Source organism: Myotis lucifugus, unplaced genomic scaffold, assembly GCF_000147115.1.
Source record: "Myotis lucifugus unplaced genomic scaffold, Myoluc2.0 scaffold_61, whole genome shotgun sequence".
Classification (NCBI taxonomy): domain Eukaryota; kingdom Metazoa; phylum Chordata; class Mammalia; order Chiroptera; family Vespertilionidae; genus Myotis; species Myotis lucifugus.
In genome coordinates this window covers 1334539-1346695 of record NW_005871109.1, presented here as the reverse complement: position 1 = coordinate 1346695, position 12157 = coordinate 1334539, and the positions used below count along the sequence as shown (strand labels likewise).

The window sequence follows — 12157 nt, the reverse complement described above, 5'->3', positions numbered from 1 at the left end:
TAATAATAGTTCTATTTAAAGCCATGTTATGGCCATAAAACAGTGAGTAATTTTCTTGCATAGCTCAAACTGATGAAAAGGCAACTTGATTGGGGAGATCAGCACAACCCAGCCCCATCCCACCGCCCTTGACTGACTGCCAAGGGGATGCAAAAGACAGACTCCGTTGCCTCAAGGTGGGATAAACTCTGTGGTGTCATTTATGCTCCAGGGTGGGATAAACTCAGTTGAAACCACATTCTCACTTAAGTTTCTCCTCCTGTTTCCCTTGCACATCTTTTCCTAAAAGCATTCCCTCAATAATTCAATTTCTTGAGAATACTATCTCAGGCTCTATTTCCAGGGAACCCAACCCAATCAGCCTGTACCAAAAAAAAAAAAAAAAAAAAGATGAATACTAATGACATCCTTTGAATGCCTGGATCTCACCAAGTTTTTTCTCATACTTTTTAGTTAGGTGAGCCAGTAAGCTATTTGGATTTGAGTTTCTGTCATTTGCATCGAAGAGTCCTGACATTTACCAGCATTCTATAAATGTTTGTTGACTAAGTATATTGAATTATAAATAGAGTGAAATGGAAATATAGGTGAGGATAAAACATGAGCTAGTTTGTTTAAGCTACTTGGATTGGGTTTCCGTCATTTGCATCTGAAAAGTCCTGCCATTCAGCAGGCAGTCTAGAAATATTTGTTGAATTATAAATAGAGTGAAATGGAAATAGAGATGAAGATGCAATGAATTCTGCCAAGGAGTGTTTTGAGAAGAAATGGTAATTTACATGTATCTAAGCCTATAATATGAATAATAGATCAGCAATAAGGTGAGTAGTGGGGACATACTGGGTCTAAGGAGCCTTTGTAAAAGCTAAGGTTTGGCAATCTGAAAGTACCTGTTTTTTGAGAGAAAAAAAAAATGAGTTGTCCTACAACTCAAAGGGGTGAAAAAAATGCTGATTTTGTTGAAGCAGCAAGTTTATAAGATTGTAGAGAAGGGAAGGCTGACTATTACAGGCATGTATTACCAAGATTGTGGACTAATGCTGACAGGTGGGCTGGAAAAGAAGGTACAAAAAGTACAAACAACAATCTGATGCAATGACAAAGAGATGGCAGCCAGCATAATTGAGCTGTGGCTGTTAGTCATGGTCACATGCAATCAGGGTAAAGATCTGCTGAGACCCATGGATTCTGAGGTGTGTTCTTCACCCACATGGGAGCTCAATGTACACACATCAGTGTCCTTGGAGTCATTTTGCCCTGATCTTTTCACCTCAGGCAAGAGCTGGTCTGTACAAGGTAAAATTCACTTATTTTGATTATGTTAAGTCATCATCCAAGTCACTAGTCATTTTCAGAAAGCAATATTATAGGTAGGCAGTATTATTCATATTCATTGCTCATAATAACACCTGCTCCCACAATGTATAATATGAACCTACATATATCCAGAGGCTTTCATATGAATTACCACATTTAATCTTCACAATCATTGAACAAAGATCAAAGAAGTTAAAACTTTGCCAAAGTCACCAGACTTTAAACCATATTTTCTCTCTTCATGTTCATGCCTCATGGTGATCCCTATGGGCACTCAATAAATATTTGCTAAGATGAGCTGAAATAGGACCACTAGTTCTTTTTAATATGTTTATTTACTTATTTATTTATTTGAGAGAGAGAGAGAGAGAGAGAGAGAGAGAGAGAGACATTGATTTGTTGTTCCACTTATTCTTGCATTCAGTGGTTGATTTTTGTATGTGGCTGTCAGGGATTGAACCTGCAACCTTGTCATATTGGACTGATGCTCTAACCAACTGAGCCACCCGGCCAGGGCTATACCACTAATTCTTGACTTTTATTTGTCTGTGCTTCTCAGGATAATGACCTTACCCCAGCACAGTGGGTATCAGGCTTCCCTTGAGAGTAAGCCTTCTTTGTAAGCTGCTTTTCTTGCTGGAAGAACCTGACCCTCATCCTACATTCCTTTTGGACATCTAATAGGCATTTCAGACTTAACATGTCTAAAATGAAATTATTGATGATTTTTAAAATCCATATATTCTCTAGTCCTCTCCCACTCTTCCCCATTTCAGCAAATGATCCACCATTTGTTGGGGTCCAACCCCAGCAGGTCCAGGGGGTCCCCAAAAGTGTGGACGGAGTCCACATTGGAATAAATGTTGACTTACATCTTTAAAGGCTTCTCCTGTACATGCAGAAGCAAGGATAATATGAGAAAAGGTATCAATACAAACATGCACATAGCAAAGTTTGCCAAAAGATGGGACATGAGTAATACCCATCTGCCATAAGTCACAGGGTCTAAGTCCTCTTGGATTAACTCCAGTAGCAGGGCTAGGAAAATGAGTAGGACAATGGCCGCAGTCACGCACAATACTTCGAGCAGCTTCTCTAGATATGCGATAATATAGACGGAGAGCAGAAGCATTTTGATGGTGAATGGCATGAGACCGCCGGGCTTCTTCTAGAGCTGTACAAACTACTGGGCGAGCAGCTGATCGATGTTTCTCTCTCATCGATGTTTCTAGCTCTCTCTTTCCCTTCCTCTCTGTAAAAAATCAATAAAACATATTTTAAAAAAACAAAATACAAAAAACCAATACTTCTTTGGAAGATTTCTCTTCCTTTTGCTTGTATTTGATCTGCAAACACCTCATGTCAAAGTTTCTGGAGACTTCCCTGGAAAAAAATTCTGGAAACTTCTGGAAGAAAATCATAGTAGACAAGGGCTCAGAGCAGACATAAGCAGCTCCATTTTATGCACAAAGTTTCGACCTTCCATTTTATTCCACTGAACTTCTTTGAATGGGCCACGCAGATGATTCCATTTGCTATCTTGTAGAACATCACTTTTTGGGAGGTCTTTACACTGGTTACGTGGAAACTGAACCATAATCTTGCTGCCACTTTCAGGGCCGTTGCACACTGAAATAACATAGTCACCACTTGGGGAGGCCACTGTTATAGCGGAAGCATTGCCAGTGCTCTCTATGTGCCCAAGCCCCACATGATTACTGAAACTCAGAACTTGCCAGCCCATGACCTTGGCTAGCTGCTGAACTGCATGCACCTGATGCTGCGACATCTGAGACAGAAGGAAGTCCTGCAGCTCCTGCTCCTGGTGAGACAGCGTGATTTCTCTTCCATCTCTGTGTACCACGTGGATCTGCTCAACTCCAATGTTCAACTGCAGCTGAATGGACTTGCATATTTGTTCATAACCTTGTGACGTGATTAAGACTTTCACACTAGATTCATAAACATCATTAATATTTGACCAGTGAGCCTGTATCTGAGGGTCCTCAATGCGACTTGCTACGCTGTCAATGGTTGCAGTAGTCCTACTCCTCAGAAAAATATGCTTTGCTTGTTTGATTATTTTTTCCAGAAGCCCTTCACTGGACTGTAGTGAATTGATTTCATTTTTATCAAAAGCTTGAGGACCGGAAAGTCTCATTCTCTTGTGGCCGAAAGGTGCACTCGCTGGATGAGGCATCATGATGGAACTCAAGGTCTGTTTATGAAACTCTCTCATCAGTAGATGCAAATTATGCTCTAGGACATAAAGGTGGTCCTCCGGACTTTGCTTCTCTGTAGCAAATTTTTGGGATTTCTTGTCATTTGAGAAATGGCACAAAGAAATTGATAACTGCAAGTTTGGAAAGGGCCGAGAGATGATCTGGTTTTTCACCACAATGTGAGGGATCTGTGATTTAATGTGAACAGCTTCCTGAGAGAGCTGTGCAAAAATTTCTTTACACAAGAGAACATTTTGTGCTGCTTCTAATTTCGTCTGCCAATGTGGGGAACCTGGTTTGGATTTGGGCAAAGGCCGTTTGAAGAGGTTAACCGTGCCCAGATCACCTATGTCTGGAGCCGGTTTTTGAATGGAAACCTTGATATGTGCAGATCCCTCTAAATCGCTAGGAATTTGAACATCCAGGGGACAGTAATCTTCAGGTATCTTCTTATCTAGATCAATATCTGTATTCTTTATGACCTCAAATGTACCAAGATGGGGAAAGAGAGATCCTGCACTTCTGTAGCTGAGATCTCCAAGAATTTTATCTCCAACTTTTCTAAGTTTCCAGTGTTGTCTTAATCTCTGAAGCTCAGAGTTGAAGTCTCTTTGTAGCTTATTTTCTTGGTTTTCGGTAACTGATTTAGTCAGTCTTTCTGCGGCCTTCAATAGGATTTGTGCTGCTCCAGCAAGTGACTTCTTTTTAGCTATCAACTGTAACGTCTGGGGATTCTGTTTTGGAGGAAGTCCATCCTGAGAAACGGGATCAAGAGTCATAAATTTTTTATCCCTAACGATACTGAGAACATCATAGAGAACGCACATCTCTGTCAGGGCACTTCTCAAACTGTTCCTCACTGAGTCCCAAGGCCAAAGGGGAGGCTGAAATTTTACCAACCCTTCCTCGTCGTCCTGGTCCCCGCTGGCCCCGGCGTCCACCCAGTCCTGCGCATCGCCCTCGGCGCCCCCTGCCTCCTCCTCGGGGCCGAGCCCTGGCTGAAGTCGATCTGCTGCGCCAGACGCGCCAGGTTCTGGGACATGGACAGCGGCTGCAGGTAGGTCTCTGTGCCATCCAGGCCCACCTCCCAGACCCGCTTCTCGCAGGCCGACTCCATGCTGATCCGCATAGCGCGCACCCCAGACATGTTGGCGGCTGGGCACGTGGCGGGAGGACCCTTGCGTGAGCCAGAAGCCGTTCTAGGCAGCCGGAACGCCTCCGCCCACCTGGGGAACGCGACGCCCCCCGCGGGCTGTCAGAAACCGGCCATTGCTCCTCCACAGGAAACAAAGCTGAGAGCCGGCCACTTCCCAGAATGCACTGCAAGACCCTCCGCTAGGAGTCTCTGGGAATGAAATCGATGAGGTGCAGTGCGGGGCTCCAGGGGCTTCGGGGCAAGAACTTCCAGTTGGTTCTCGAGCGGTGGCGGGAAGGTTTGACTGCAGGTCCAGCAGGTCCAGGGGTCCCCAAAGGTGTGGACAGAGTCGGTGAAGAAGGAATGACACAGAGGTAGTATTCAGTTGATCAGCAGCCTAGCCAGGTTCTCTAGCCAGTATCTCAGCCAGAATTCTTTTCTTTTTATTGTCTTGTACATCTGTATTTATACCAGTTGATTTTAATCCTGTCAATTTTTATTCCAAAGGTTAGGGCGTTTCTTATCTCCATTCCAGGAAGTAAAGATTATGTAGCTTAAGGGTGATTGTTTGTAGTTAAAGTGATTAACTACCCCCCTGGCATTTAGTTAAGGGGTTTTATTCCCTCCCTAACTTCAGGGAAAAATCCCTACCTGAGAAAACAACCTTTCTCGGAGAGGTGACCTTGGTTAAAACACATAGTGCCAAGAAGGGGAGCAAACATATTAAGGACAGTATGCCATATACGCCAGGTCCCTTGAAACATATGCTATGCAGATGTTTCTTCCCTGCAGCGACTGTGTCAAGCAGCAAGGATGGACCGGCTTCCGGCAACCATTCAGTGAGTTATTAAAGCCATAAACTTGAGTGTCAACCTGTTAATTTCACTTCCAAATTAGACCAAAATCTATTCAATCCTCTCTATTATCTCCACTAGTACCATCCTAGACTAAGACACCCTTCTCTCAAAGCTGGAATAGCCTCCTAATTGTACTTCCTGATTCTAATCTTGTTGGCCCTTACACATAGCCCATTCTACACACATCAGCAGAGTGAGCTTTAAAAGTGTAAACCAGATCACAACATTCTTTGATTTAAAATCTTTTAATGGCCTCTAATTGTTTTTTGGATAAATCGATTCTTAAAGAACCTACAGTGCCCCTGAGGTATACAGTGAAGGAATAAAATAGAGTCACTATAGTCAAGCTGTTAAGTTATTACAATCAAGTAAGTTGAGGCATGAGGAAACAATTCTATTTTTGTTTTAACTAGCCTAGAAACTTGCACTTTTAAATTTCCCAGTCCTGTGCCAATGCCTCCAGATAATTCTCCAATTATCTCCTGAAGGACTACATATTCAGAACACTTGACATCCACCTGACATACATTATCCCGAACACTGGATGTGACCAGACACCCTGGTGCCCATCCTTCAGACTACCTGGTATCCATCATCCAGATAGCCTGACATCTGTCTGAAAACTGCCCTGGACCAATTCTAGTACTAAAAATACAGGGCTGATTCTTCTCAAGAATGTACTTTTTACTATAAAAACTTCACTTTTCTTTCTTCATTGGAACACTTCTGGGTTTTTGCCTAGTTGTGTTTCTGGTTTACAAACCCAAAGACCCTTTAATAAATCTTTGACATTCATTTTTAGCCAAAGCCTCCAACTCTTTTTTTTGTTTGTTTGTTTTAAGATTTTTAAATTGAATTTTAGAGAGAGAAGAAGGGAGGGGGTGAGAGAGAAACATCTATGTGAGAGCAAAACATTAATCGGCTGCCTCCTACATGCCCCCTACTGGGGATCGAGTTTCCAGATTCTTCTTGAGTTGATTTTGCACCCTGCATATATTGCCTGGTTACCTTTCCAGTATCACTGTCCTCTCTGCTCAGCACATTCCACTTTGGATTTCTGTTACTTCCTAGAGTGTATCTAGTTTTTTCTTGCCTCAGGGACTTTCTATTGGACTATCTTTGCTTGGAATGCTCTTGATTAGGGCTAGTTCTCCTCATTCTTCATGACTTAATAAAATTTTACTTCTTCAAAAAGGCTTTCTGAAAACCCCCTACCTACAGTAGTTGTCTTAATATTCTCAATTGTGGCAATTGTTCTTTTTTTTCACAGTAACCTGAAATTGTTGTAATTATTTTATTTCTGAGATTCCTTGTTATATGTTTTCTGTACAAGAAAGTGAACTTCTTAAAGGCAAAGACATTGCCTAGCCTTGGTTATATCACTAATTCTTGGCACAAAGTAGGCCTTTAATAAATATTATTTAAATGAAGAAATAATTGAATGATATTTCACCTAATTGAGAAGGCTGTAAGGTGGCATTTATCCAGAATATACAAAGTACTCAGTAATAAGAAGACAAACAACTCAATAAAATATAGGTTAAAAAGGTGAAAATGCCCGGCCCATGTGGCCTAGTTGGTTGAGCATCGTCAGGTGCACCAGGAGGTCGCTGGTTCAATTCCTGGTCAGGGCACTTGCCCAGGTTGCAGGCTCGATACTCAGTAGGGGCACGCAGGAGGCAACCAACCGATGTTTCTCTCTCACTGGATTTTCTTGCAATCATGGTAATTAAATGTTGGTATTCTCAGGTTTATCTTCTATTTAGCTCAACCTGGGCTCAAATCTCTTGATAAGAAACAGTATATTGGACTCCTCCGTTTATAAATCCCTTCACTAAAAGGGGATTAATAATTCCCCGAGAGGTTTTTAACAGACTAAGAAAAACTCAGATAGTGGTTTGATGGAAATGAAAGTGTTGTTTTCAGGCTTATGATTTGTTTTGTGTGTTCTCTATTGCCTTGTTCCAAAAGAAAGCAAATTCTTTACTTGAGAACTCGCAAGTATTCATTCAGGTTAACATTTTTTTACAGATTTCGTTTGGAAAATGCAGGGGAGCCCCCTGGTGTAGCTTCTTGTTACTGCACTTGCGTGATACTGCCATCAAGCGGAGAGGAGAGTCGTAGAGGGTGGGGAAACCAAATAAAAGGGCTATTATTTATTTCTTTTGACAGTAGGTTTATTTAAGCTGGGAACAGTGAAACAAGGAAGGGCCTAGGACAGAAGAAGCAACAGGAGAGAGCCTAGACAGGGCTGCTTTGGCTCTCTGGAAAGTCGGAGAAAAGAGGTCCCTGGGAACAGGTTCAGGGGGTCAGCCCCTGGCAGCTGCCATTGTCCATTGCTCCTGTGATTGCAGGTCTGCTGGGGTCCCCTGAGTTTAGGAGATGCACACCTGTGGGAGAAGAAGAGGGGTAAGCGGAAGGTGCAGGGCTGCTCCAGGAGGGAGAGCGTGCTTAAAAGGGCTTGAAGTATCCATCTTACATAAAAACTGCTGTTTGAAATTTTAACCCTGATAGTATGGCTTCTGTCTTAAATAATAAGGAAAATAAGACTACTCCCATTCCAGAGAGGCCGTAAACTATGCCCCAGACAGAGTTGTCAATGCTGGCACCCAGACAGTTGCCAGGCCTTGAGATATGGTCTCATGGCCCCTCCCCAGCACTCAGGCCTTCTTTCTCAGAAGGCCCGGAAGTCTCATTCCAAATTTGGGAGACAAAGGACTGGAAAAAGTATAAATAAAGAGAGTTTCCTCCCTATTGGGGGCCCAGAATTTGAAAGACACATTTTTCTCTGGGCCTCCACAGAATTTAATAATAAAATGTAACTCCTGTAGTCGGCACTGCAATTCAGCCTCTGCTTCGGCAGGGTGCTGTAACTGTAGTCGCTGGCCAGCTTAATAAAGGCTCCTAAATTTTGATCTGAGTCCCTGGTGGTCATCTCCACGGGTCACCCCATTACAGGCTGACTTAACATCTTATACATCCAGGTGCTCCTGACCCTTTACGTTTGTCACCGTGGCCAGACTGGCTAATACAAACTATGTTAGAATTGGATGTAATTCAACAAGCGTTATTAAAAGTCTATTATTTTCCAGGTGTTAAACTGATTCATAAGAATGGATACTTGGAGACAGACCTAGAATCAGAAGTTAACTGTTACAGAAATGTATGCCTTACAAGGCACTTTTATGCAAATTAAAAAAAATTTGAAAAATATTTTTTATTAATTTAGTGGATTTGATTTTCTAACCGCTCTACAAAGTAGGTATTGGTATTCTAACTTTATAGCTGAGAAAACTGGGGATCAGAAAAGCAGAGATAAGCCCTGACTGGTTTGGCTCAGTGGATAGAGCATCAGCCTGCGGACTGAAGGGTCCCAGGTTTGATTCCAGTCAAGGGCATGTACCTTGGTTGCAGGCACATCCCCAGTAGGGGGAGTGCAGGAGGCAACTGATCGATGTTTCTAACTCTCTAGCTCTCCCTTCCTCTCTGTAAAAAATCAATAAAATATATTTTTTAAAAAAGAAAGAAAGAAAAGCAGAGATCTGCCCAACATTACTTTTTTGGAAAGTACTTTATTCATTTATTTTTATTCTTATTTTTTTTAGTTTTTCTTTTATAAAGTACTTTAAAATTGAGTACTTTCTATTATTGACTATATTCTTGGCCAGGTTCTAGGAATATAAGGAGAAATAAGTTTACATACAAAGAACCTTATTGTTCATTGTATGTAAAATAATTATAACACAGAGACAATATTGGGAAATACTTCCTAAGAGCAATGGGTTGGCCCTAAAAAGTGAAAATAAATATGCAATGTAGGGAAGAGGTTACTAGGCAGGGAGAAAAATAAAATGCATCAGATGCAAAGATATGGGAGTACAGAAGACCCCTGCAATAAGAGAATGGTGAAAATTTCATTGACTAAACCATCAGGTACATGCTGAGAAGTCATGGGGTTGAGCCTGGGAAACAAAGCTGCAACCAGATTGTTAAAGGCCTGTAAAGGGTTTGGATTTTTAAAAATCTCTGTCGGTTGCCACTGCTTACAATGTCAGCAGAGTAATGTTTGGAGAAGATAACTCTGGAGCCAATGAGGAAGCTACACTAAAAGAGATGAGTTAGTTGGGGGCTGTTGTAGAAGTCAGACACTGACAACTAAGGTACAATGAGGATGAAGACAAAGAGGCAGCACTGAGAGATACCAGGAGTCAGACTTGTCAGAATTGGGTGATGAGTTGGAGTTGGAGATTTAAGGGAAAAAGAGGAGGAGGAGAAGTTTGAACTACTGGGTGGATTATCTATACAGACCACAGGGTTTGGGGCAGCCAGTAAATGATGGGTCCAGAATTCAATCCCAAGCCTTCTGACTTCAAACCTTCTGCTTATTACACTCTAACATACTGTGTTTTGTAGGCTAGCAGTGCCACTTATGGCAGAAAAATATTAATGAAAGTAATCTAAAATTCTTACAAAAACAATTTCGACAATATAGCTAAATTATTATATCATCACTAGTGGCCTGGTGCACAAATTCTTGCACATCATAAACCTAGATGATATAGCCTACTACACATGTAGGCTATACAGTATGGTCTGTTGCTCCTAGTCTATAAGTTTAGAGCATGTTATGGTACTGAATACCTTAGGCAATTGTAACAAAACGGTAAGTATTTGTGTATCAAAAAGAAAAGGTATAGTAAAAATATGGTAGAAAAAGATAAAAAATGGTACACCTGTAAAGGGCACTTACTATGAATGGAGCTCACAGGACTAGGTGTTGCTCTGGATGAGTTGGTGAGAGTGGAAAATGATTGTGAAGGCCTGGGACATTACTGTAGACATAAACACTGTACAATTAGGCTACACTAAATTTATAAAAAATATTTTTTTTCAAAACTAAATTTACTTTAGCTTACTGTAACTAACATTTTTACTTTGTAAAAGTTTTAATTTTTTAAATGTTTCAACTCTTTTATAATAATACTTAGCTTAAAACAAACATATTGTACAGCTGTACAAACATATTTTTATCTTTAAGCTATAAGCTTTTTAATATTTTTAAATTTTTTTACCTTTAAAGCTTTTTTTTTGTAAAAAACTAAGATACACACACATTAGCCTAGGCCTACACCAAGGTCAGTATCATCAATATCACTGTTTTCCACCTCCACTGGAAGGTCTTCAGGGGTAATAATATGCATGGAGCTATCCTCCCCTATAATAACAATGCTTTTTTAAAGAATAACTTTTGAAGGACCTGCCTGAGGCTCTTTTTTGAGAAGGTGTCACTCTTTTCAGAAATATATCCATAGCAGTTTGCTTGGTTTGCTTTTTTTTTTTCATCAAAGATTTGCTTATAAACAGACTAGAGGTCCAGTGTATGAAATTCGTGCACTGGGGGTGGGGGGTCCCTCAGCTCAGCCTGCACTCTCTCGCAGTCTGGGCCTCTTGCTCCTTACGCCCACCTGCTCACTGCTCCTTACCGCTCGGCTCGCTGATCCTTAGCACTGCCACGGAGGTGGGAGAGGATCATGACACCACTGCTGCACTTGCCAGCAGTGAGCCTGGCTTCTGGCTGAGTGACACTCCCTATGTGGGAATGCACTGACCACCAGGGGGCAGCTCCTGCATTGATCGTCTGCCCCCTGGTGGTCAGTGCACATCATAGCAACTGATCATTCTGGTCATTTTGTGGTAACAGTCACTTAGGCTTTTATTATATAGACTAGAGGCCCGGTGCACAAAAATTTGTGCACTCGGGGGTAGGGGGGTCCCTCAGCCTGGCCTGTGCCCTCTTGCAGTCTGGGACCACTCAGGGGTGACCACTTGCTGGATTAGACCAGCTCCCCGGGGGATTGGGCCTAAGCTGGCAATCAGACATCCCTCTGGCAGCCCGGCAGCCCTCGGGGGATGCCCACTTGCCAGCGGGGAGCAGACCTAAGCTGCAGTCGGACATCCTTAGCGCTGCTGAGGAGTCAGGAGAGGCTCCCACCACCACCGCTGTACTGGCAGCCATCAGCCTGGCTTGTGGCTGAACAGAGCTCTCCGCTGTGAGAGCGACTGACCACCAGAGGGCAGCTCCTGCATTGAGTGTCTGCCCCCTGGTGGTCAGTGTGTGTCATAGTGACCAGTCATCCCCAGTCTTTCTGCTGTTAGGGTCAGTTTGCATATTACCCTTTTACTATATAGGATAGAGGCCTGGTGCATGGGTGGGGGCCGGCTGGTTTGCCCTGAAGGGTGTCCCGGATCAGGGTGGGGGTCCCGCTTGGGTGCCTGGCCAGCCTGATGACGGGCTGATGGCTGTTTGCAGTTGATCACACCCCCTTCAGGGTGGGGGTCCCCACTGGGGTGCCTGGCCAGTCTGGGTGAGGGGCTGAGGGCCGTTTTCAGGCTGGCGAGCGACTGAAGCTCCCAGCCTCTTTTTTTTTTCTTTTTTTTTTTATTCTGGGATTTATTTACCTTCTATAGCTGTCACTGGAGCTGAGAGCCGGCTCCAGCTCTGAGGCCGTGGCTGGCTGAAAGCAGGTATCTGGGTTTGTTTAGCTTCTATAATTGAAACTCTGTTGCCATCACTGGCGCTCTAAGCTCTGAGCCCGCTAGCGGCTGAAAGCAGGTTTCTGGGTTTG

General features: G+C 42.8%; 1 pseudogene across 1 annotated transcript; it reads right to left on the bottom strand.

Moving 5' to 3' along the window:
* Positions 1-2633: 2633 nt before the first annotated feature.
* On the bottom strand, positions 2634-4686 carry LOC102427742 (annotated as a pseudogene). Its single transcript, XR_002829497.1, has one exon. The product of XR_002829497.1 is annotated as a mediator of RNA polymerase II transcription subunit 17 pseudogene (transcript).
* Between the last annotated feature and the right edge of the window lie 7471 nt (positions 4687-12157).